Raw genomic sequence first — 24486 nt, forward strand, 5'->3', positions numbered from 1 at the left:
AAAGAGCCATAGGACATAATAAATGGATAGATTTTTGGATCTGGAAGAGAAGGTAATCTATTACAATTTCCTCTTTTTATAGATGAGGGACCCATAAAGACAAAAAAAATGATATACCCAAGGTCACATTGCTTATTAATTGTAAGCAGTACAATAGTAGTAAAAGCAGATTTAGAATCTGAATTTCTGCATCTTAATCCTCTATTCTTATCCTGAACCCATTCCTCTTCACCTAAGAGCTAAAAGTCATATTAGAATTAAATGATAAAGCTATCTTAGTGGAATGTTAACAAAATTTTAAATGCAAAATACAGACTTAAAAGGCCATTATGGGGAAAACATACACATTGCAGTTGCATACATCAACATATATATTTGTGTGTATTAACTGCCTAAAAAGTAGCATCACCTTTACTTAAAGCAAATTAAATACCACCATGAAATTGTTTTGCTTTGCTTAATTTAAAATATATTTAGATTTGTTCAAAATATATAATTCACCAGCAATTATTATTTAATTTTATTTTGTATAGATATTGCATATTTCCATTGTTAATTCTGTAAGTCATTTTGTTGTAAAAAAAACTGTGAGTAGAAATTGAAACTGTCAGTATTTCCTAGTATTGTCCTTCATTCAGTGTTTTAATAAGCTCACAAATGTGTGTTGATAGGACATATCCATTGCTGCCAAATACATGAATGAGAGTTTTATTACTCCATTCAAGCACTTAATCTTACATAGGTTCATTTTATGCTTACGTCATTACAGAGAAATTATAGAAAATTATTGGCCCAAAATACAGAGCAGTTGCAGGTCATATGTCCTTATTATCTCACCCTGTCTCCTCAGTGTTTGAAATTAGCAGAACTTTTAAAAACTAATGTTTCCAATGTTTCATTGAGTCACGTTAAATCTTAGCCTCGATCACTGTTAATTTTAACCTTGACCTCCTACAGCTGTTTTGTTTTTCTCAATCCAAAAAAATCTCCACATCCACCCTTTCCACATTTTATGAAGCAATCCTAGAGGGGAAAAAATAGTCATAGCTTTAAGTCAGAATTCCCCCTTTCTCCAGTGAACTCCAATGGTAATTGCAGAGCTTCAGCTAAGTAGCACACTACTACAGACAGTATTGGAGGAGTTGCTGCTGCTGCCGCTGCTGCCGCTGCTGCTGCCGCTGCTGCTGCTGCTGCCGACACTAGAGCTGGAGCTGCAGCGTGTTTCGGTGCAGCACTGCAGAATCCACACCTAAAGAAGGAAAGACATACAAACACTCGAACATACACAGCGGACCTAACAGCCTTGAACGGAGGTTGGGTAAGGAGATCTTTCATTCCTTTCTCTTGTAACTGTGTGAAGGGGGATGATAATGGGGAAAAACTGCTCAACAGACATGTTTAAAATGGATTATGCTAATTAGTCTCCCTTTTGGGGTTTATCAATTTATCTAGTAAATATAACAAGTATATTGAAGATTATTACACTGTAGCTGCACTTGGCGTACTTTTTTGACATTCTTATTTTTTTTAACCGGCTCACCCAGTAGCATACAAAGCTTTTCATTCCTGCTTTTTAAATGCAAGAAAATTTCAAGCCCCTCCCAGTATTTCTCCCTTCTAATCACTGCAGATCTAAAATGTCATGTGCATGTTCCAGCTCTTTGTATTTTAGGACAAACCGCACTCCTAGTCACTTAAAGACGATTTAAAATAATAATGGGAGTATGGAATATATGCAGTGTGTTTTAAGCAGATGGGAAATTATGGCAGAGTTAAACTCCTACAGCTCTAGTCCAGGGGAGTCAGAAATGAGAAGGGTAAATGAATCATTTCTTGTGCCAAGACAAGCTTCATTTTCGACTCTTCAAATGTTGGAAAGGAGAGGGTACTACATCTTAATTAGCACATTTTGAGAGGGAGGAGATGAAGGTGATGAGGGGGATGGTGTGAGATATAAAGGGGAGTGTAAGGAAGGGCAGAATTGAAGTAAGGAGGCTGTGCTGGAGTGGAGGGAAAGTGAATTGTCAATTTTCTATGTAGACAAACGGGAAATAAAGTTTGCACAGTATATGTTCGGGTGAGATGACCCAGGAGGAACATGAACAACCAGAAAGGAGCTAGGGAGGGGCGTGCCTCTTGGTGGGCGTGGGGAGACATCTATTTGTGCCTGTGGAAGACATGTGCTTGTGAGGGACGTGCAAGTCTGGGGGTGTGCGAGACATGGTGTCCGTCGATGGGAATTCTGCTACGAGGATAGAATTATGAAGAAAACGTGCCCTGCCTGAGGTGGATGGCCGAGTGTCACGTGTAGATCCACACCCCTGAAATTACTTTATGGGACGACTGAGAGGTTTAAAAGTTTGACTGATCCTAGGTATGCTTTGAAGGGTGGCACTGCTGTCTCAGTTTGCTTCCTTCCATGAGAGCATCTCGGTGGCAGACGTATAAATCTAGATGCTCCTCATCAGGCTAAGAAATGGCAGATTTGAGAATGGCGAGGCTCTCCTGTGTGTGCCTGAAGCCCCTATCCCCAGATCCTGGGGAAGGACTGCAGGAACTGCCTCCACTTGCGTGAGTCCATGCTCATGGCCAGAACCAGGGCACGGATTCTCAGAGGGCAGCTGAGCCCAGAGGGAGGGGATGCAATCAGGCTAGTGGGGTGAGGGCCTGGATGGGAGGCCTTTCATAGCCCCGCATTCAGATTACCCTAATGTTGGCCCTCCCAGAGGGGACAAGACGGCCGAGGATGCATCCTGGCCCAGAGGACAGGAGGGGGCGCCCACCGCCGCCGCAGCCTCTTAGGCCAGGCTCGTGCCCGTTCCCGTCCCCGCCCCCATCCCAGAGGCCGCCACGGCCCCAAGGACTAACTCGCGGACGCGCGCCCGACGTCTGGGAAGAGGGGTTGTAGGGGGGAGGGGAGAAGAGGGAAGAGGAGGGGGCTCAGCCGTCTTACCCCACACCCCCCCCTCGGAGCTCATTCGCAGGGAGAGGGCGGGGCCTGGCCAGACGGAGAAGGGGCGGGGTCAGGAGAGGGGGCGGGCGAGCTGAGCCGAAGAGGCTGGTCCCGCCAGAGTGAGCTGTAACGGTCGCCTAGGAAAGGGGGCGAAAGGGGAGGAAGGGAGGGCTTTAAAGAAACAAACCAACATAAGAAGGAGGAGGGGGAGGAGGGAAGGAGGCGGCGGTTGCGACCCAGGTGTCGCCGCTTCCTGCTGGAGAGGGATCGCGCACTCGCGGGCTCGCTCCCCGGCCCCTCCCCTCTCTCCTCAGCCCTCCCCTCCCTTGGGGTGCTGCGGCGGCGGCGGCAGATCAGGCGGCTGCAACCTCAGCAGCCTCAGCAACCTCAGCAGCCCCAGCAGCCTCAGTAGCCCCAGCAGCCTCAGTACCCCCAGCACCCCCAGCAGCCCGGAGCCAAGGCGCGGGGAGGGAAACACAAAGCCGGCTGCCCGTCCCGAGGTAATACGGAGGGGAGCGCTGGAGGAGGAGGCACCCTAGCCCCTCTTTCCACGCCTCGGTTGGCTAGGGTGGAAGAGTGGCGGGGAAAGGGGGGGAATCCTTGCCAGGGGGTCGGGCCGCCAGCTAGGGGAGGAGGCGGTATGGACGGGATCTAGCGCCGCGGATCTGGCTTCCTATTGGTTGCCCCCTCCCGGCCTCAGGTAAATCACCCCTCACGGTAGGGAGGGGGGTGCGGTGGTGCTGATCTCGGGGAGAGGAGGGTCGGTGGACTCTGGCGTGAGTACGGGAGCACCTGAACGGGGGAGGGTAGAGGCCCGCGCTGGTGGAGCTGGGTGTGCCCGCAGCTGGGGAGGGGGCGGGAAGGGGATGCCTGGCTGGCTCGTGCGTACTTCGGGTGCCCCCCGCAGTGGGGTGATAGCCCAAATCCGATCCGCAGCTTTGGCAACAAATACTTCTTCTTCCTCCGGGGAGAAGTGGGACTAGAAGCTTTCTAGTTTCCCAGGCCTGGGCGGGGAGACTCGAACCCCTCCAGTTCCTATTGGGAGGGAGCGAGGTTCTTAGGTGAGAGGATCAATTCAAGGCAAAAAGTGCTTTTCGGAGAAAAAATGAACCAAGGAAAGAATACAGGGAGAACGTTTACTCCTTTTCCCTTTTAACTTGCAACAGAGGGATTTAAAAGGAGAAAAAGCCCTCTCTCCCAGACGCCCAAAGTTAGTCTGTGCTTTCTCTCCTGGGTGACAAGGAAGAGTCCATAGCAAATTTGGTTTGCTCGTGTTCCTGGGTATGGGCAATCTCTTTGAAGTTAAAAGGTTTATAATCCAAAGCTAGGGTATGGGCAACTAGGGCAAGCTGGGCTCCCCTAATTAAAATGTCAGGAATGACCTCAGGTGAGCTTTGTTGGTGCTGAGATTTAACTGCAAATAGGTCACCTTTGAAAAGTGTGTAAGTAAAACTACTAATTTACAATCGAATTGCTGAAGATATAGGGTTCAGGCTTTTTCTCCGCTTTGATGAAATTAAAGGCCTTTAACGGGAACTCTGGCCACCTGTATACCTACTAGGGCTATTCCGATGGAACCATTATTTTGCTCTCTAGCCATTTAAAATTAGCATTATAAAATAGCTGCTTTTATTGAGAAACTCTTTAAATTTCGTGAGATTTCCTCCTTTCAGTTTCGAATAGGGATGATTCGATTTCGGCCAACTTCTTAGGTAGCATTCCGATTAATAAGGAAGAGTAAAACTTATTGAAATGCTTGACTCAATCTGAGTACTACCTTGGAGATGGGATGATGGCCAGGGAACATGCCAGTTTATTCTTTTTTGAGATCCAGTTTACTTTTATAGCATTAGTAGAAACCTTGGTAGCAAGGTTTTGAATGGATAGAAAATTCAATTTTCCTTGTTAAAGCAAGTGAATGTTTAATCGTGTGTAGTAACTATATTCTAAAACATTAAAAGTTCTGAAGATTTCATTGTGTTAACTTCTAAGCAAAGCATGATATAGAATAATAGAACACCACTGGACCATGGAGTTGGGCATACCTGAGTTTGAGTCTTTCCTCAAATTTGCTAGTCTTGTGACTGAGAGCAATTCAGTTTTCTCATCTGTAAAAAAATGAGGATAATGACACCTATATTGCCTACCTTACTAGGTCATTGTGAGAATGAAATGAGATAATATATTTAAATAATTTTCCAAACCTTAAAATGTGTCAGTTTTTAAAGCACCAGGGCTCACATACTGACAAGCTTCCTTTTACATTTTTTAAGGGTATGTTTTGAATGGAAGGGGGAAGATCTCTTATTTCATCTGTGTGAAAACTCCTTCTAGCAATTCAGACTGACTGCTAAACTAACTTAGAGAATTGCCTGAGAGACTGATAGGTTAAGTAACTTTCCCAGAGGCATTAGAACTTGAAATTGGGCCTTTCTGACTCTAAGCCTGGCATGTTGTTATACTTTACTATCTAAGGTTTGCTGTTAGCTAATTTGTTGTTGGTTCAGATTTTTTTCCTGATAAGATAATGTTAAAAAAAGAAACTGAAGTAGCCAGCTTTAAAGGATACTTTTTATTGTTTTTTTATATAAATTAGGAATATATTAATAGAAAGATGTAATACGCATATATATATATAAAGATACTCTTTGACAGGAGACATTTATTCTCTCTATATACACACACACACACACACACACACATATAAACAAACCTTTTTTTTTTTAAACCTTTATGTTATCTTAGAATTGATACAAGTTTCTAGGCAGAAATTCAGTAAGGACTAGGCAATTGGGGTTAAGAGATTTTCTAAGGGTCACACAGCTAGCAAGTGTTTAAGGACAGATTTGAACCAAGGACCTTCCATCCTGAAGTCTGGCTCTCTGTCCACTGAGCCACCTAGTTACACCTAAATAATATGTATATCTTAAATAGAAATGAGTGACTTGTTAAAGAAAATGAAGAAAGTGTAAGTTTCCTACTTCATTGCTAACTTTACCACTTGTTCCTATAAAATTTAACTCTGAAGAGTATGAGATGTGGGGGAGGTGCCAGTAGACACTGGATTCAATTATAATATAATATTTAATCAAAACCATTATGCCTTTTGAGACACTAATAGACTATGACATCCATCCAACAATGTCCCTGACTAAAGTTCTATTACAAGGGGTTACCACCCAGCTTTTGTGTTTTGCTGACTGTGGTAAGTCTCATATCTGGCATAAATGGTTTCATGAGTCAAAAAAGCCAAACAACACTGAACAGAAAAATAGAACATAGATTTCAGAAAGCAGCCAGTCTACTGTTCTAAAAACTATTTGTTACTGCCATTTTTTTGGTACCTGAAGAGGATCACTATGCTCTGGGCCTTTCCAAGGGGAGATGAAAAGTAGTATTAGCAGAAGCAGGATAAAAGTCATTAGATCACATTGAAATGAGTTGAAGCAATATGGAATGGTTGTGGAATTCTGGGAAACAATAGTATCAGACCAGCAGTTTGGTAATAATGGTAATAATTAATAGTAATGGGTGATAGCAAATTGTTTTTTTTAAACCCTTAACTTCTGTGTATTGACTTATAGGTGGAAGAGTGGTAAGGGTAGGCAATGGGGGTCAAGTGACTTGCCCAGGGTCACACAGCTGGGAAGTGTCTGAGGTCAGATTTGAACCTAGGACCTCCCGTCTCTAGGCCTGGCTCTCAATAGCAAATCTTTTTTAAGGGAAGATGTCTGTGTTACCTGTGAGGTAAAAAGGCTGTGTCAACACTCTTGATAGACACTATAGAGTACGAAAAATCAAAGGAAAGCAATTTTATGGTAGGCAAAAGACTTGGTCATCTACCTAGAACCTAGATTCTTACAGGTCACCTAGTCCAGTCCTTTCTCAAATTATGATTTCCTTTACAATACATAAGTGGTTTCTATGGTCAGGCATTAGCCTTTTAAAATACAGTACTCAAGTGGAAGGTTAAGGCTAAATCTCCTGATTGGGGATGTAGATTCTTCTTCTTCTTCTTCTTCTTCTTTTTTTTTTTTTTTTTTTTTTTTTTAAATTTTAAACTCTTACCTTCTGGCTTGGAGTCAATTCTGTGTATTGGCTCCAAGGCAGAAGAGTGGTAAGGGTAGGCAATGGGGGTCAAGTGACTTGCCCAGGGTCACACAGCTGGGAAGTGGTTGAGGCCAGATTTGAAACTAGGACCTCCTGTCTCTAGGCCTGGCTCTCAATCCACTGAGCAACCAAGCTGCCCCCCCCCCCCCATGTAGATTCTAAAACACCATACCAATGCAACTATCAATAATATGGAAATGGGAAATGAGTCTTGATTGATGATACATGTTAAAACCAGTGGAAATGCCCGTTGGCTATGGGGGGGGGGGATGAAGGAGGAATGAAGGGGAAAGAAAGAACATGAATCATATAATCATGGAAAATGTTTCTAAAACATAAAAAAATAAAGCTAAATGTCCAATAGTGGTTTGTGTATTCAAATTAAATGAATTCACTTTAGATTTTGGAAGATGATGTTTTCATAGTGACAATCTGTGTATAGATAGAATGATAGAAGGAAGAGTTTACTTTTGAGCCTGTTAAATGTTTTCATGATAATCGAATTAAAAACCACTGCTATTAGCTAGTCTATTAATATGCCACACCCACACTCAATGGGCTCCACACCCACTAGTATCAAAGATTTTAAAAGCACCTTCTAATATCATGTTGTTACTTTGTTTCTTCATTGATTTAATGTTTGACACTTCAGTTGTTAATGTCTCATCAGCAAAAGACTGCATTTTCTTAACTTTTTTTTACAGAACACTACTTACCTCCTCATTTCTGCTTTCTATATTTTAACACAAAAATAAAACAATGTATTTTGTTGCTTGTGTCTTAAACCATTTAAATAATCCATCAAACCATAAAATAATTAGTGATGATACAAATTTCAATATGTTGCTGTCCCAACAGGATAACCGGCAAGAACACAATTATAAACTAAGTATAGACATTTTATTGTCAAATTATCAACACAATAAATATAAAATGAGTGATATCTTGCATAAGTGCCTTAGCATCCAATAGAAGAGAACCAATTGAATTAACAATAAGAAAAAAATGTATCTACTTCCATGTCCGACAGAAATTCAGTTGCCTCTGGTTTGCCTTTCATTTTTTAAAAAATGTGTTTGTTCTTAGCATCACTTCATAAAGGCATTATATGCCTAAATATCTTTATCATACCATTATTAGTTAATGTTGAACATACAAGATGTTTCAGACTTTTTGCTATTACAAATAGAAAAGGAATGATAAGAATATTTTTGCAGAGTTGGGTACCTTTCCCCCTTTTATGGTTTTATTATTCTTAGTTCATATTCAAATGATATGGTAAATGAAGTGCTTAATTTAGGTGTCAACAAAATCTAGACTTAAATCCTGCCTCTCCCACTAGCAGTCTCACCCTGAACAAGTTATTCTATTTCTCACTGCTTTAGTCAAATAACTCTTTATCTTATCTAAAGTCATAGGCTGGTTTTGATATGCAACCAGTTAAAGGAGTTCCTCTACCAGGAGTATCTACAGATTTCTCAGTTTGATCAAGTTTTTGATCCTTATTCCATATTGCCTTGTTGTTCTCCAAAATAACTGAACCAGTCTGCAGTCTTACCTATAATATATTCAAATGCCTCTTTCCCTGCAGCACTGCTGACATTGTTGAATTATATCATTGTTTTTTGTGTCATTTTTATTTGGTTGTAAGTTTATATAAAACTAAGTATAGTTTTTGGGTTAATTTACAGCAACTATGTGACACATATTTGAGTGGACAATTTAGTGCAATGGATTGTCTCCAGTGTTATATAGGAAAATAATTCTTGATTAAAGTCTGAATCCAGAGAAGACATGAATATCCATAGGTGTGCTCATCATAGTACATAAATACAAAATATTAACTGTGGAATCTTATATGAAAGTGAGGCATTTTTGTTTTATGTCTTTCTATCTATAACACCAATTATAACTGTTTGGATTCAAACTGAATGTTATAGTATATTCTATCCTCATAGATTTATAGAGTGTTAGAGATAGAAAGGAGCAAAGAAGTCAGCTCTTCTAGTCCAGAAATTGAGGTCTAGAGGGAGTAAGTGACTTATCTAAGGACAAACAACTAGTGATAATTACTCAGGATTTGAACTCAGACTCTCTGCTGCCCAATCTGGCACGCACCTTCCACTGCACTATTCTGCCTTTAATGCCCCTGTTTTAGGATTCATGGTATGATAGATGTAGGTGAGATTCATAAAATCCTTTTAATACTTCCAATTAAGTTATTTTGGACAAGATCCAAAATATTCCCAATTCTGCATTATAGTATCGATCCCTATATATTTCCTAGAATTTCCAAATGTAGATTTTTAGATTAAGGATGAGTAGAAGTTCTAGTAGTTTGGTTACTTAATTTTTTTCCTTACTTTTGAGCAATTTATCCTTTAGTTGAAGAGCTTTACTTTTATTTCAAAAAAAGGGACCCTTTGAGGTCATTTTGGCCAGTCAGTGCCAGTGCAAGAATTTCCTCTACAAAATCCCCCCAAAAAGGTTATACAACCTTCCTTTGAAGATTTCCAATTAAGTAGAAACACTACCACTCTATTTGAAGAATTTATATGTAATTAGATTATCTCTAAGGTCCCCTCTAGCTCTAAGCACCCATGAATCTATGTGTTATTTGTGTTGTTCCATATAATGGTTGATATTCAGTAACTAAAAGTTTTAAACACATATACATCTTTTTGTTTGTATATATAGCGATGAGTCCATACACCCATGCATTGTTGTTATTCAGTCATTTTTCATTCATATCTGACTCATGACCCCATTTGGGGTTCTCTTGGCAAAGATACTAGAGTGGTTTGCCATTTCCTTCTCCAGTTCATTTTATAGATGAAGAAATGGAGGCAAACAGTGTTAAGTCACTTACTCAGGGTCACACAACTACTATCTGAGGCCAGATTTGAAATCGGGAAGATGAGTTTTCCTGACTCCAGGCCCAGCCATTCACTTTACTGTACCATCTACCTTCCTGTATACATACATATACACATATATGCTTATCTATATATTATATAGCTCTATCTCTATATCTCAGCTCTGAATATTTTCTCTGGCTATCATGCCTGGAATGCTCTCCTTCCTCAACTTTGACAACTTACCTTCCTCTTTTTTTTCTTTTAAGTCCCAACTAATTTCACCTTCAATAGATAGGAAGTCTTCCCCAACCTCTCATAATTCCAGTACATTCCCTCTGTTAATAATTTCCTATTTATCCTGTGAACAATAAAGATAGATCAGCAAGCCCTCACACCTGCTATAGTGTATGTAAGCAGCCAAACCCCAGTAAAACCAGGTTTAGGGGAACCAACAGACCTCAAACCTATTAGTGATTTAGGGTGATATCTATTCTAAGCATGTAAAAACTTCCCCCAGTGGAATGGGCCGATAACAATTTGTTCCAAAGCCATGAAAGTAGCTGAATCAGGGATTGTGGAGCACTTAGAGCTTGGTCAGACATTTTGACTTGTATTGCCACTGGATTTTGATAACTCTGGAAGGAAGGGTGAGGCTGTCTACTTTAGGCAACTCTGCCAATTCATATGCAAACTTACCCTATACTTATAGCTTACTTTGTTTAGACTTATTTGTTATCTCTCCCATTAGATTATAAACTCCTTCAGAGCTAGGACTGTCTTTTGCCTCTTTGTATTCTCAGAGCTTAGCACAATGTCTGCACATAGTTGGCATTTAATAAGTACCTATTTATTGATTGATAGGTTGACCCCAAACCCAAAGAACTTTTAGTTACTGGATATTATTCTGTTCTTTCTTCTATCCTTCCTCTTATTTCTTTCCTTCTTCCTCTTTCTATTCTGTTACTCTGTTTAGTGAGTTATAATCTGTACCCAACTCTGTATGTGTGTATTTGTTCCCTTCTTTGGCTGGTTCAGAGAAGAATAAAGTTCAAGTGTTGCCTCTTCCCTACTACCACCCTTTCTTTCTTGTTTTCTTCTCTTTATTCCCCCCAAGACTTTTGAATTGGTTTTAATGTTTCTCATCTTCTGGAATCATTAGCTTCCATTTGGTCAATTCTAATTTTCAGGAAATTATTTTCTTGGGCAACATTTTATCTCCTTGTTCTGTGTTTATTCACTTTCCAAATCTTTCTTCATAGCTCTCTTTTTAAAAGTGTTTTTCCTCTATCACTCTCATTTGGATTCTAAAATCTTTCCTACCCCCCCCCCCCTTTACCCTCCATCTCTCTTTAAACTCATGCTTTATTTCTTCCAGGATTTCTGGTTTGGTTTGTGCCCAACCTGTGTTTTTCTTTGAGGCTTTGCTTATAAATGTTTTAGAGACATTCCCTTTTTTTTAGGATTTTATTCCTGTCACCATAATTCTTTATGGTAGGTTTCTTTTTTGTTTGTTTGCTTGTTCTGCCATCCACCTTCCTGATTTTAGACTTTGTTAGCTCTGTGAATTCCAGGGAAATCGCTGAATGGCCATTTCTAAATTGTGCAGTGACTGAGTTTTCTGGAAGAACTGTAAGCCAAATACTGGAGAGACCAGACCTGAATTCATTTTAGGATGTGACAGAATCATAATGCCAGGTGAAATTACTGCCTGCTTAATTTTAATTTGTTAACATGAATTCTACATACATGATGACTAGGATTAAGAGAATCCAGCATTTGTTGGAATGTTTGGGAAAGTAGATAGTTTAGAAATTTGTGAATTCCCCAAAAAGCAACAACTTAGATGTAAAGTCATCAATAAATTAATTTTTTTGTAATTATTTAGATTTTTTGGATAGTGTGAATGAGACTCTTCTAAGAGTTCCAGGACAAAAGTTCTTTACTTTTAAGATGAAATTTTGTTTTCTCTTTGACTTTTTAATATGTATTTAACTATGTTCATATTCTTTCTTTGACCCTGTTGCCAATTTTTTTCTTTTTAGAAATTCAAGGGAAAGTATTGATTGAAATATTATAGCAAACTATCTAATGAGCCTTGTGATAAATTACTATTTTATTATCATTGGTTTGTACACTAAAACTCAGTTCCCTGATTTGGTGGATAGGTGAATAGTTTGTCTTCCCATTTTTCCATTACCAACTAGATGATTTTATAGGTTTCTACACAGTATACTCTTCATAACTGTAGTCAATGTAGTGATTTAAGGTGTCAGTGAATGTCTTGAATATTCCATCTGTTTATTTCTCTTGTAATATAAATTGTTATATTATTCATATGATTTTCTGGAATTGGTGCTTGCATTTTTGCATTTTTATTTTCTTTACTTTTGTTTATAAATATGGTGTTTGACTAATGTCATTTGCTCCTCAGTAAGATTCCATGATTAGCAAGTGGGCTTCCATCCCCAGAAATACCTACTATTTGGTGCTAAATGATTTGATAACTGAATCCAAACTACTCTTCCTATAACATGCTGAGATATTTTTAGAGCACATGTTTTCTTGAGAGTAACAACGTTCACATGTAGCAAGTTGCAAATAGTTTATAAACGTTTTTTTCCCTTTTGGTTCAGCCACTTCTTTGCTTGTTTAGTAGAGTTTGTAGTAAGTTAGTGCCCTTCTGAAAGGCTATTGTGTTCTCTCACAGTACCATCTCTGGAATAATTGTTTGCAAACAAAACGACTTCAGAATTTCTTTATTCTCAAGAGAACTACAATTGTGCTAGGTGGTAGTTATGCCTCATGACACAAATTTTGGGAAATCTTTGTATATGTAGTTGTAAAGGATTTACCAGTGTAACAGAAAGATTTGCTCAGGATAAATACACAGTAAGTTCGGCTGTTTCTTTTATAGGTTCTAACTATATTTTCGTGCTGATTTCTCTTCTCTTCCCCCCATCTCCCTTTCCTTAATGAGCCAATTCAATTTTACACTGTCCCCCTCTCTTGAGTCCCTAGCCCCCTTATTGTATCACCAGTTATGCTCAGTGAAGCCTCAACCTTATTTCACTCCCACCATTCATAATTTTTATACCAATATACATGCTGCTGAAGGAAGGTAGAGAAAATTACTTAACCATTCTGACTAGATCACCACACTTTTATGTTACAGTCATCCCTCACTTTATCGCTACTTCACTGTGTTGAGGGGTTTTTAAAAAATATGTATCTAATTCTGTGTCACAGAGTTTTCACTATATTGTGGGATTTTGCGGATGAATACTGTACAGTAACAATGGAAATACAGTAAGCCACTACAGCTTTTGCAAGTTTAAGCGAGATTGTACAGGCTGAGCACAAAGCAGGAGTTTCTCTATTGGCTGATGGAATGAAAGGCAACCAACCACAGTGCGGTGTTCTGTATCCTGGGCTTTGATTGGTTTAGTGTTTATAAGAGTGTGGGAAAAGTCAATAAAAGTATGGGGAAGGTTAATAAGAGTGTAGAAACGGCTTATAGAAGAGTGAAAAGGGTTTATAAAGCCTTAAATATATATAAATAATAAAATAAATATGATGCCACTACTTCATGGGTTTTCACCTATCACTGGGTCTCTGGAATGGAATTCCCATGATAGGTGAGGGATCACTCTTTGTGTGTGTGTGTGTGTGTGTGTGTGTGTGTGTGTGTGTGTGTGTATTTTTTTTACTATATAAAACCTTAACTAGGTAGTTACTGCTGCTAGGCAATTGTACTACACATCCCTTATTAACTCACTATCCCATTCCCTAAAATGGCTCTTCCAACCTTTTCATCCCTTCTCAAACTTCCTATGGCTTCCCCTTCCTACCCCTTCAGTTAAAAACCCTGCCTCATATTTTTCAGAAAAAATCACTTTATTCTCTATGAACTTCCTCGTCTTCCCTCTTTCTCATTTCCTATCACTCAAGTGCCTTCTGCTACTTTTTTCTTCCTTTATTCCTGTCTTACATGATGAAGCCACTAATGACCTCAGAATTCCTATGTATGGCTTATTTGTTCTCCTTTTCTCAAAACAATCTCAATGTCTACTTTTTAAAATGAAGAAAGAGGTCATTGTACTGAAATTAGAGTTATGAAGATTATGACCATCTATAATCACAGAATGGAGGATTTGGATGAAGCATCAGAGATCATTTAGGCCAAACCTCTCATTTTATAGGTATAGAAAATGAGTCCATTCACAGGATCTTCAGACAATAAAATCTCATTTTTGGAGTTAGGAAATACTAGAAATTGGAACCTACCTCAGGTATTTAATAGCTGCGTGACTGGGGTCTTTCCTGTCTCCAAGATCTCTCTATCCACAATGTTATCCTCACTGTCTCTCCTCTCCCTCTCCCTCTTTCCCTCCCCTTCTCCCCTCTTCCCCCCACTCCCACGCCTTGTTTCCTCATTTCTAAATTGAGAGAAGTGAACTAGTTGATCTCTGAGGTCCTTTCAGCTTCAAGATACTATGAATCTATTGCAGAACAAGGCTAGTACACATTATAGTGATTTACAACTGGAACCCTGCCAATATACTCCATGAAAATGAGGTTTTATTGTCTGAGGATCCTGTGAATGGGCTAATAAAAGGCAAGATCAGGAAAGTTCTTCCTTTCTGTGTATATACGGTAATTGAGAAGAGGGCCTCATCACTCCAGGAAGTTGTCAACTCCTAGAGTACAATGTTTTAATTCTGTTTGAAACATCGGGCTCTTGGCAGTGGACAGAGAGCCTTTCCAAAAACAATGGGATGATCAAGGATAGTGAAAAAATCTCCTTAAAGTAGTTTAAAGAAATGTTTTGACATGTTTTTTTTTCCTTTTTTTCCCTTTTACTTTATTATATGTAGTATCAGTTCATTGTAAATATTTCTCTGAACTCTTTTTTTCTGTCCTCCTTCCTTTATGAAACACCAGGAGCCTGCCTTTTAACTTCACTGTTTTCTAGATGTAAATTTGTTCCCAAAATGATTAGGATAAATATTACTGAAGTGACATTTATTGCTATTCCTACATCTTACCTGCTTTTGATAAGTGTTGAAAAGTCTGTCTTGTAAAATCTAATATTTTTTTGCATTCTTAAAGTAATCCCTTGTTCATAAGACAGTTGTCTACCCAAGTGGTTTGCCCTTAATACTTAATGCATAAATATGCTATCTATTACCACCCTTTTCAAAGCATACATTGAAACAGACAAACCAAAAAACCTTAAGACAACTCAGGTGGAACTTATTTTTAGAGTGGTGCTTCTCTTCCATTTGAAAGGTGATGAAAGTATGAACCCATCATATTTGGCTTACTTTGGTTTTCCTGAAGAGTCTATTAAGAAATTCATCTATGTCTGGGCAGAAATGATGAAATTTGTCTTCATAACTGTGAATAGTCAGATGCCTTTGTATATTGATTTATAATTATTTATTAAATAGTGAAAGTGGGTCAGAAGGAGTAAAGGCACATAATCATGTGGCCCTGGTTGCCTAGCTAACCTGAACTCCCCTTTCACCCCATGTCCCCATTGGCTAGGAAAAAGACTGCAATGGTGCCCAGCCAGGAAAGGAAAAAAAGAAAGCCCTGCTAACTCTATCTCTAACTTATACCCTGGGGTGATGACACTTTTTCTGGGTTTCCCTGGTTGGAAAGACTTGACCTCAGTCCAAGTCTTCCAGAAATCAAGAGTTGTGTGAGACAAGAGGCAAGTGTCGTTTGAGATGTCAGGGAATCTTAAGGTGTTCTCCTTATACAGATATGCCTCAGGCCTTGTTCTTAACCCAATCACAGGGTAGGGGGTAAGACTGAAATGGATTTTCAAAACTTTCCTTTTAAAAAGGAAAGAGGTATGCAGATTTATGTTAAACTCTTACAAGACTATGAGCTCCTTGAGAACAGGAACTGTTGTGTGCCTTTCTTTGTATGTATCTCCAGTGCTAATCATAGTGCTGGTACATAGTAGATAATTAATGTTGACTAACTGACTCTAAGCTAATAATTTTCCTCCCTTGTTCTGGTTGCCTATACTAAAAAGATGGAAGATTCATTTCTACTCAAATTTTTGACTTTTACCTTCCTTGATACTTTGTCACCATTATAGTCAGAGTATCCAAAGACAAATTTTAAAAAAGTATATGATATTCAATATTTTGGCATTATACTTGACTTTGTCTTAAACAGTTCTCCATCATTGCTGAAACACATATTTATGTTGATTGTTGAACTGTTTGCCTTGTGCCCTTGATTAGAATGAAAGCTTTTTTTAAAAAGCAAGTCTGGATGACTAGCCATATTATAGTATTCACACTGTTAGAGAGCTTTGACCTCTACTCTGGTTGACTTAATTTGATGGCCTCCTGAAGAATGAAGGAACCTGTAGTTGTCAAGCTAAGTTAAACAACTATTAGTATTGTATTAGTATTTTGGGTTGAGTAAAAGGGTAGGAAAAACTTATTGCTGAACTTTCATTGTAAATTTCAACAAGGAACCTTCATGGTATTAATAAAGAATGGTTCTTCTTAGAAGAACAAGAGTACCAACCCACAAAGAATTAGGAGCTTTATAGAAGGTGAATACAATGTAGACTAGGACCAGGAAGTTATAGTTACTCTTCTAGAGCTTTGATTTAGTTATACCTTTTCTTTTCTACACGGTTTCCCATTCCCAGCTGCCATGTGCAATCATTTCTAATTTTTATACATTAAGAATGTTTCTGTGGGTCCCACCACTGATTATTCTATATGAAAGAGCAATATATTCTGATCAATTCTCTCTCATTAATTTTGTTTTTTAGTATGAGAATGAAAAGCCAAAACTCTCATTTTGATACTCAAAAGCATTATTTCAACTCTCCAAGAGATCATAGCATAGCAAATAGAGTCCTAAACTGAGAATTGGAAGACTTGTGTTAAAATTCTGATTCTATCAAATGTCCTTTATATGACTCTGGGAATGTAATTTTAATCTTGCATTTCAGTTTCTTTTGCTGTAAAATGAGGATAATGGTACTTAAAGGGCTAAAAAACGCAGTGATATTAGTTAACTCATATTAAGAGATTTCAACATATATGCTGATGTTCCCTCAAATATCTTAACCTCACAGTTCATCAATCTATTATATTCCCATGATCTACATACACTCAGACCTTTGATTTTGCCATCTCAGCAAGTATTCTATCTCTGAAGCTAAAAAATTTACTTATTTCATGATTTTTTATAATTCCATCTCTCAATGCCTATTCTTTTTAATAAAATACTTCCCTACTTGTTAACTATGAGTCTCCAACAATCATAACAAATTCTTTGCTTTTTGGTGTACATATGACATTGGTTTAGAAGTCATCATTTTGGCTAAAAATTATATTTCCTATTTCCAAATGTAGTCTGCCTTTCTTATTTTGTTTTTTCCCCTTGAGTGAAATAAAAGGATATTGGCATCATGATATGTCAAATCCAATATTATTTATCCCCTTACATAAAATCATTGTGACTTACTCCAGTTTCCCCTTTGATGAATTTATCAATTTGCCTTTGGAAATGTTAAAATTAAATCTCATAAATGCATATAAATAAACTACCAGGAAAGCCAAAAGAGACAGAACTTGTAGTAGGTGCTTTGACTATGTAAATCAAATACACTAGTGGATAGAATGGCAGGCCTGGAGTGCAGAGGACTTGGATTCAAATTTGGCCTCAGACACTTTAGTTATGGACAAGCTATTTACCTCCTTTTGCCTAGCCTTTACCCTTCTGTTTTAGAGTTGTCATTAAGAGAGAAAATAGGGGTTTAAGGAAAAAAATCAAATACAGTATTAATTTATATGCATTTAGTTAAGGAATTTAAATTTGGATTTGGAGGAAGTTCCGGGATCTTACATGAAGGCACTGGTACCATGTTTGTTTTATTTGACCAAAATTCCTGGCTCAAACATGCATTATCATTAATACATATGGCATAAGATTAGGTTACAGTCTTTTGTAATTGGTAGAATGTGGACATTCATATCAGAAGTACTCATAATAGTGGCCAACATTTATGTAGTACTTTAAGATTTTCAAAAGAAGTAGTAGTACTAGTAGTTGTCATTGTCATTGTTTATTGACCTTTCTTTAAGAGAACCAAAGTGACTATGTTGGAGTCGATGTACAGCGTGTCAGACTGGCTGATCCTATCTATTATGAGTTCGGAAGGCTCTACCACAGGTGGGGTTCAAATAGCTTATATGAGTATTTGGGATAGAGATGTTTCTAAATTTGCACATCTCACATTTCTTGTGGGCTACTGCAAATCTGCTTTGTTCATAGAGCACAGTTCCTTCTTTGATGCAGGAATGCCATGCTGGATAGTTCTGTGCCAGTGTCTCCCATATCTCACAATTGAGATCAAAGTTTTTCAGGTAGACCTTTAGAGGGTCCTTATTAATTCTTCTGACTTTTTTTTGCATGGTCTGCACATTAAATCACTTAAAATGCTCTAACATCATCTTGAGTTTTAGTAGAACCCACCACACTAGGCTTTTTAAATTACAAGAAAAATCGATGTATACCCCCTTCTGACCTCCATAGAACATTTGCCATGTGTGAGTTCTTGCAGTCTTGAAAATATTTCCATATTCATCATGTGAAAGAATACATATGCTGCTTATACAAGAAAAAGACTCATGAAGGAAGCGATGTTAAGAATGGTATGCATCAGTCTATTCAGACTTCATCAGTTCCTTCTATGGAGGTGGATAGCCTTTTTTTGTCATGAGTCTCCTGGAGTTGTCTTGGAACCTTGTATTACTAAGTCATTCACAGATGATGATTGTACATTATTGTGGTTACTGTTTACAATATTCTTCTTGTTCTACTCATTACACTTTGCATCATTTCGTATGTCTTTCCAGATATTTTTGTGGTCATCTTGTTCATCATTTCTTATGACATAATAGTATTCCCTTACAGTCATATACCACAGCTTGTTTAGCCATTCCCCAACTAGTGGACATCCTTTGGTTTCCAGTTTCTTGCCATCACAAAAAAGCTGCCATCAATATTTTTTGTCTTCTCCTTATACTTTACACACATAGACACTCACATACAAGAATGATTCAATGACATTTGGTTGCACAAGTCATTCAGATTCTGGTCATTTTCACTGGCTATCTCCCATACCTACAATTCTTTTCTTCCCCATCTTCTCCTTCTCCCTTTCCTTGCCTCCTTCAAGCCAAAATTTTACTTTCTACTATAAACTTTTCCTGTTCCCTTCACTCTTAGTGTTTTCCCTCTCCTGATTACCACCAATTTAACTTATATGCAGATTGTTTGTGCACAATTCTTTGAATGTGGTCTTCCCCATTAGACTAAGCTCCTTGGGAGCAAGCACTGTTTACCTTTCTTTATATCCCCAAGCTAAGCACAGTGCCTGGCACTTAGTAAGCTATTAAAACTGTTTATTGACTAATTGACTTAAATGGAAGCTCTGAGGGGAGGTAACCCATCAGAGGGAGAGGAAACCATTGTGTAAAATTTAGACTAGAATGAGCTTTAGAAAGTCCCCTGGAGAGGAATGAGACATGGCTGGTCTGAGCATCCTTCTCAAGTGGAGATTTCAAAGTAAGAAATCCAGTTAGAGGAAGAGGCTATGGGAGTGAAGAGTTCTTCCAGTGAATTCCAGGGCTAGAGTGAGCTTCAGGATAAAGAATTAGGATATGATAGATGAAGTTTGGTGTACAATCTAGAAAAAGAATTGAGTATTTGAAGTAGTTTAAAATCCAAATAGGGGGCAGCTGGGTGGCTCAGTGGATTGAGAGCCAGGCCTAGAGATGGGAGGTCCTAGGTTCAAATCTGGCCTCAGTCACTTCCCAGCTGTGTGACCCTGGGCAAGTCACTTGAACCCCATTGCCTACCCTTACCACTCTTCTGCCTTGGAGCCAATACACAGTACTGACTCCAAGATGGAAGGTAAGGGTTTTAAAAAATAATAATAAAACAAAATAAAATCCAAAGAGATGATATTAAACTTGATCCTGAATGGAGTGCTAGGCCTGGAGTCAGGAAGAATCCTCTACTTGAGTTCAAAGTTGACTTTAGATATTTAATATCTTTGTGACTCTGAGCAAGGCCCTTACCCTTATTTGCCTCAGATTCCTCATTTGTAAAGTTTGTTAAATGAGCTAGAGAGGGAAATGGCAAACCACTCAAGTATCTCTAAAAACTCAAATGAAGTCACAGAAAGTCAGACATGACCCATATGTGATCTTAGACATAATGGAGTTATTTGAGTGGGGGGGACAGGATTTAATATGGTGAAATCTGTATCTTAGGAAGATCAATTTGATAACAGTAAAGGCTGCACAGGAGGGGGGAAATATTTGAGGCAAGACTATTAGGTTATTACAGTAGTTGAGATTTGAGGCAATGAGGGGCTAAACTAGGGTGGTAGCAATTAGAAGACAAAAGAGGAGCACAAAGGAGAGATGTTATGATAGTATTGATGGGACATAGCAACAGACTCTAGATATAGTGGAGATGAAAGTGAGGAGTCAAGGATGGCATATAGGTCGTGAATGTAAGTTACTGAGAGGATGGTGGTATCTAAAAACAGTGGAAGGTTCAGAACAGAGACTTGGGTCTATGGGCACAGGAATCAGAGAAGCAATTGTAAGACAGGTAGGAGGAGAGTCAGGAGAGTTGTACTGCAAAAACCTAGAGAGAAGAGAATATCAAGGAGAAGGTGACAGGCAGTGTCAATATTGCATAATTCTACAATTTTGGGGAGAGGGAATCATACTAAACTTCTGCCACCTTCTGGAAGGGATCTCTAGTCCAGCTCCTACATTTTATGAAGGTGGAAAATGAGCACTTATCCCAGCTCACAAAAATGTGTGAAGCAGCAGGGCCAAGTTCAGATGTGCATCTTCAGACCTTGAATCTCAAGTTATTTCCACTGTTCTGCTCTGTGTACCCCATATAACCCAGTGTTTGTCAGTGTAGGTATTGCATTCTATTAACTAAACTCTTTCTTTTACTTGTCTCTCTTCAGTTTAGTTAGGAAAGATTTTGTGAAGTCACAAAAATGTGGATTGCATCATAAACTTCTTATCCTTATACAGAGCTAGGTTGATTTATATGTTGTTCCATTTTTAGTGTGGCTGTCTCTGAAGCAAGTCATGTGTAAGAGAAATGTTTTTGACATGGTCAGGAATATGACTTGGAAATTTTTAGCTAGACATGTGTTGGCTGCTGGATTTTTTTTTTTTTCGGTAAGGAATATATTTAAACAGAAAAGAGTTCCTATTTGCCAATAACCAGAAGCAGAAAGGTTATGATACCATTTGAAATTAGCTTATTGAACTCAGGATCTAATTTTCCATTATTCTCATGCTGCATGCAAATATTGCATGTTACAGTAGAGAAAAGGAGGAAAGTATTATATACCTTAGGAATAATAGTGTCTTTCTGTTTTTGTGTGCATGTGATTAAATTTTACTTAGCATTGACAATACAATACATTCCATCCTTTCCTTTTATTAATTTAAATTTTTAATTAACAAACTTTGTACTGATTTGGTCCGATGCCTTAGAAGAAAATGTTCTGACATTTTTTGTATTAACAGCAATTTTAGAAGATATTTTCCAACATAATTTCTACAATATGGCCTTTCCAAGAAATTGGAAAAGTTCATTTATTAGGGTTAGAATCCAAATAAAATGTAATTGCTTTTCATTTAGCTATTAAATTAAGTAATTTCTTTAGAGATATTTGTTATTTTTAATACTTTTAAATAGCAATAGATACAAGAACAAGATATTTCCTTTAGTACTAAGAGGACTTTGAGTCCAATTTCTTATTAAAATGATTTAACATATTTGGGAACAGACTGGTTTTTATAATGAGAGTTTTCTTCTTTAAACTCCTTGTAAGTTAACTTAGACAAAAGCCACATAATCACTTTTTAGCTAATTGATTTTTTTCTGTTCATTTTTCTAGGATATTTTCAGTATGTAAAACCAGAAATAAAGGAAATCCTTAATGGAGATTTTTGTTTTTTCCCCAATGGAAAGCAGAATAAATGCTTTTCTTAAAAGAAGTTTGCATCGGATATTCTAACAAGCAACCTATTCTAATGGATCCCCAAATTATTATTCACTCAGTCCAATCTTATTAATAAATTCAGGGAATTTTAAATAATGAATTAGAGATCATTCTGGTCCAATTCATTTTATACGTAAGGAAACTGAGACCTATAACAAGGAAATTACTTCTCCAAGGTCAGTTTATAACCTTTTTTCAATGACTCTTTATGATAAGGCTTGATCAGAATCAAAATTATCCCCACCTCCTCACCCAAAGCATTCATGTCATCAAAGAAACAAAGATAAAAATCTTTGCCAGTTCTTATACCAACTTTTCTGAAAGGGACTAAACTAACTTGAGCTGGTCCAAACCAGTTTAGACCAGTTCTAGCTAGTAAAAACCTGTCTAGACCAATCTGAGCTGGGTTTGACCAGTTCCAGTCAGTCTGAAACTGAATCTGAGCTGGCTCAACCTAGTTTCAACTGATGTTGATGGTTCTGTCCCACCTTAACCAGTCAAACCTGGCTTGTGACAGCTAAAACTCGTTTTGGCTGCCTTGGAAAGGTTCTAGCTGGTTCAAACTGGTTTTGACCAGATGAAAATGGTCTAAACTAGCTTTTGGTCTGTTCTGTCTAGCTTAAAACTGGTTGGTTTTGGGGGGGGGGTTGCCAGTTTGAGGTGGTCTGTACTGGTTTGAGCCAGTTTAAACTGGTTTTTACTGGCTTGAACTGGCTCAGATCATCCTAGTCAGCTGGAAGCCGTCTAAACTGGTTTGAACTGGTTCAGACTGGCCAGAACCAGTCTGGACGAGTCAGAACCAATCCAGACTTGTTTCAACTGGATCAAACTGGTTCTGGTTGGTTTGAACTTATTTTTATTTTTTCAAATGTTTTCAAAGGAAACCAAAATGTTTTGTTATATACAATGCTCAGGGATTGTCTGAACTGAATGTTGCAGGGTGTTTTTTATATATGTAATTTTATGTTATTTATACTTTTATTCATAATTATATATTTCAGATCCTTAAAAAATTTTCCCTTAATTGAAAAGATCCCCCCAAAACAATGAAATTCAAAAATTGTCAGATGTTCCCCTGAAAGAAGGAGAAAGAGGAAAAGGGAAGGAATAGGAGAGAGGATGAGAAAGAAGAGGGAGGGAGTGAATGCGAAAGGGAGACAGGAAAGAAGAGAGGGAAGGATATTAGAAAAGACCTGGAGGGAGGCTGGAAGGAAAGAACAAACAAATGAACTTGCCTACCTTTTCCTCACCAGTATGCCATACTGGTATGAAACTCTACTAGTAGTTTCTTTACTTTGGCCCAAGGTACTTCTTTTTAACTCTTAAAATAAAAATGCCTCTGTAAGGGCAACAATCTAGGCATTTTTCCTAACCCATTAACATTTTAGTTTGATTTCTGTTTCAGATCACTTTCTTCCTTTTGTCACAGATAGTAGAAGCGTGTATCTTAGATGGAATGGCAGCTTTGGAAGGGTGACAAGGAGAGTGATCATTTTAGAAGGATGGGTGAGGTGGTAAGGTACTATAGGTAAATTTTCCTTTTTCATGATTTTACCTAGAGCCAACACTATTTTTATTTAACCAGAAAATTCATTTAAGCCTAAATTTCTTGAGCATAGGTTTATTATTATTATATATCTTTTCTGTGTAAATGGTTGAAGAATTTGGGGAAACAGATTGAGCTGTTTATCACTCAGCTATTTAATGGGATATTTTTGTTATATATTATATATTTGTGATATTATTTATAATAATTTTATTTCAGTATAGATGTACATATTAGCATGGACTTTAAACTTGTTCCATGAATGCTTTTGAAGTCTTCTCAATATGCTAATAATGTTAATAGTTAATCATAACAAAATTTATATAGTGCTTATTACATACCAGGCACTATGATATGTCCTTTACAAATATTATCTGATTTGATCCTCACAACACCCCTGAAAGGTAGGTGCCCATTGCAGACAAACAGATGTTAAGTGACTTCCTCAGGGTCACAGAGCTAATAAGTGTGTGAGGCTGGACTTGAATTCAGGTCTTCCTGACTCCAGGCCCAGTGCTCTTATTCACTATACTCTCTACAAGGGACATAAGCAGTTTTTCCTCTGAATAGGAAAAAGAATTCAGTGACTGAACCTTGTTTTAAGTAATCCTGGATCCATTGTTTCATAATATATGTGAAGTCCCAATATGCATTTTTGTATTCACACTTTTGGGGAATCACGACAGTGTTAGTTTGTAAGTCTTTAAAGAATATAGCAAAAGGGAGTTTGCATCATTCATATTCTTTTGAATTATTCAGAATTTTGAGAAACTTAAGGTAAAAATTTAAAACACTATTGAAATGTGGAGAAAATTGGAAAGTTAGGAATATGTGATTAGATTAAATGTGAATTTTTCATAAGCTTTAGACTGCACTCAATATGTAGACCACATCTGTCATAACATTTTTGGTAATCACTCACATT

The 24486-nt window shown here is 38.0% G+C and overlaps 1 protein-coding gene across 1 annotated transcript in view; it reads left to right on the plus strand.

The window, feature by feature from the left end:
• Nucleotides 1-3201: 3201 nt before the first annotated feature.
• Nucleotides 3202-24486, plus strand: part of ADD3 (adducin 3) — a 177287-nt gene continuing 156002 nt past the window's right edge. Inside the window, exon 1 of the mRNA XM_044665565.1 lies at nt 3202-3453. The gene's annotated coding sequence lies outside the window, so the exon portion shown is untranslated. The remainder of the gene's footprint in view (nt 3454-24486) is intronic.

Source organism: Gracilinanus agilis, chromosome 2 (assembly GCF_016433145.1).
Source record: "Gracilinanus agilis isolate LMUSP501 chromosome 2, AgileGrace, whole genome shotgun sequence".
NCBI lineage: Eukaryota > Metazoa > Chordata > Mammalia > Didelphimorphia > Didelphidae > Gracilinanus > Gracilinanus agilis.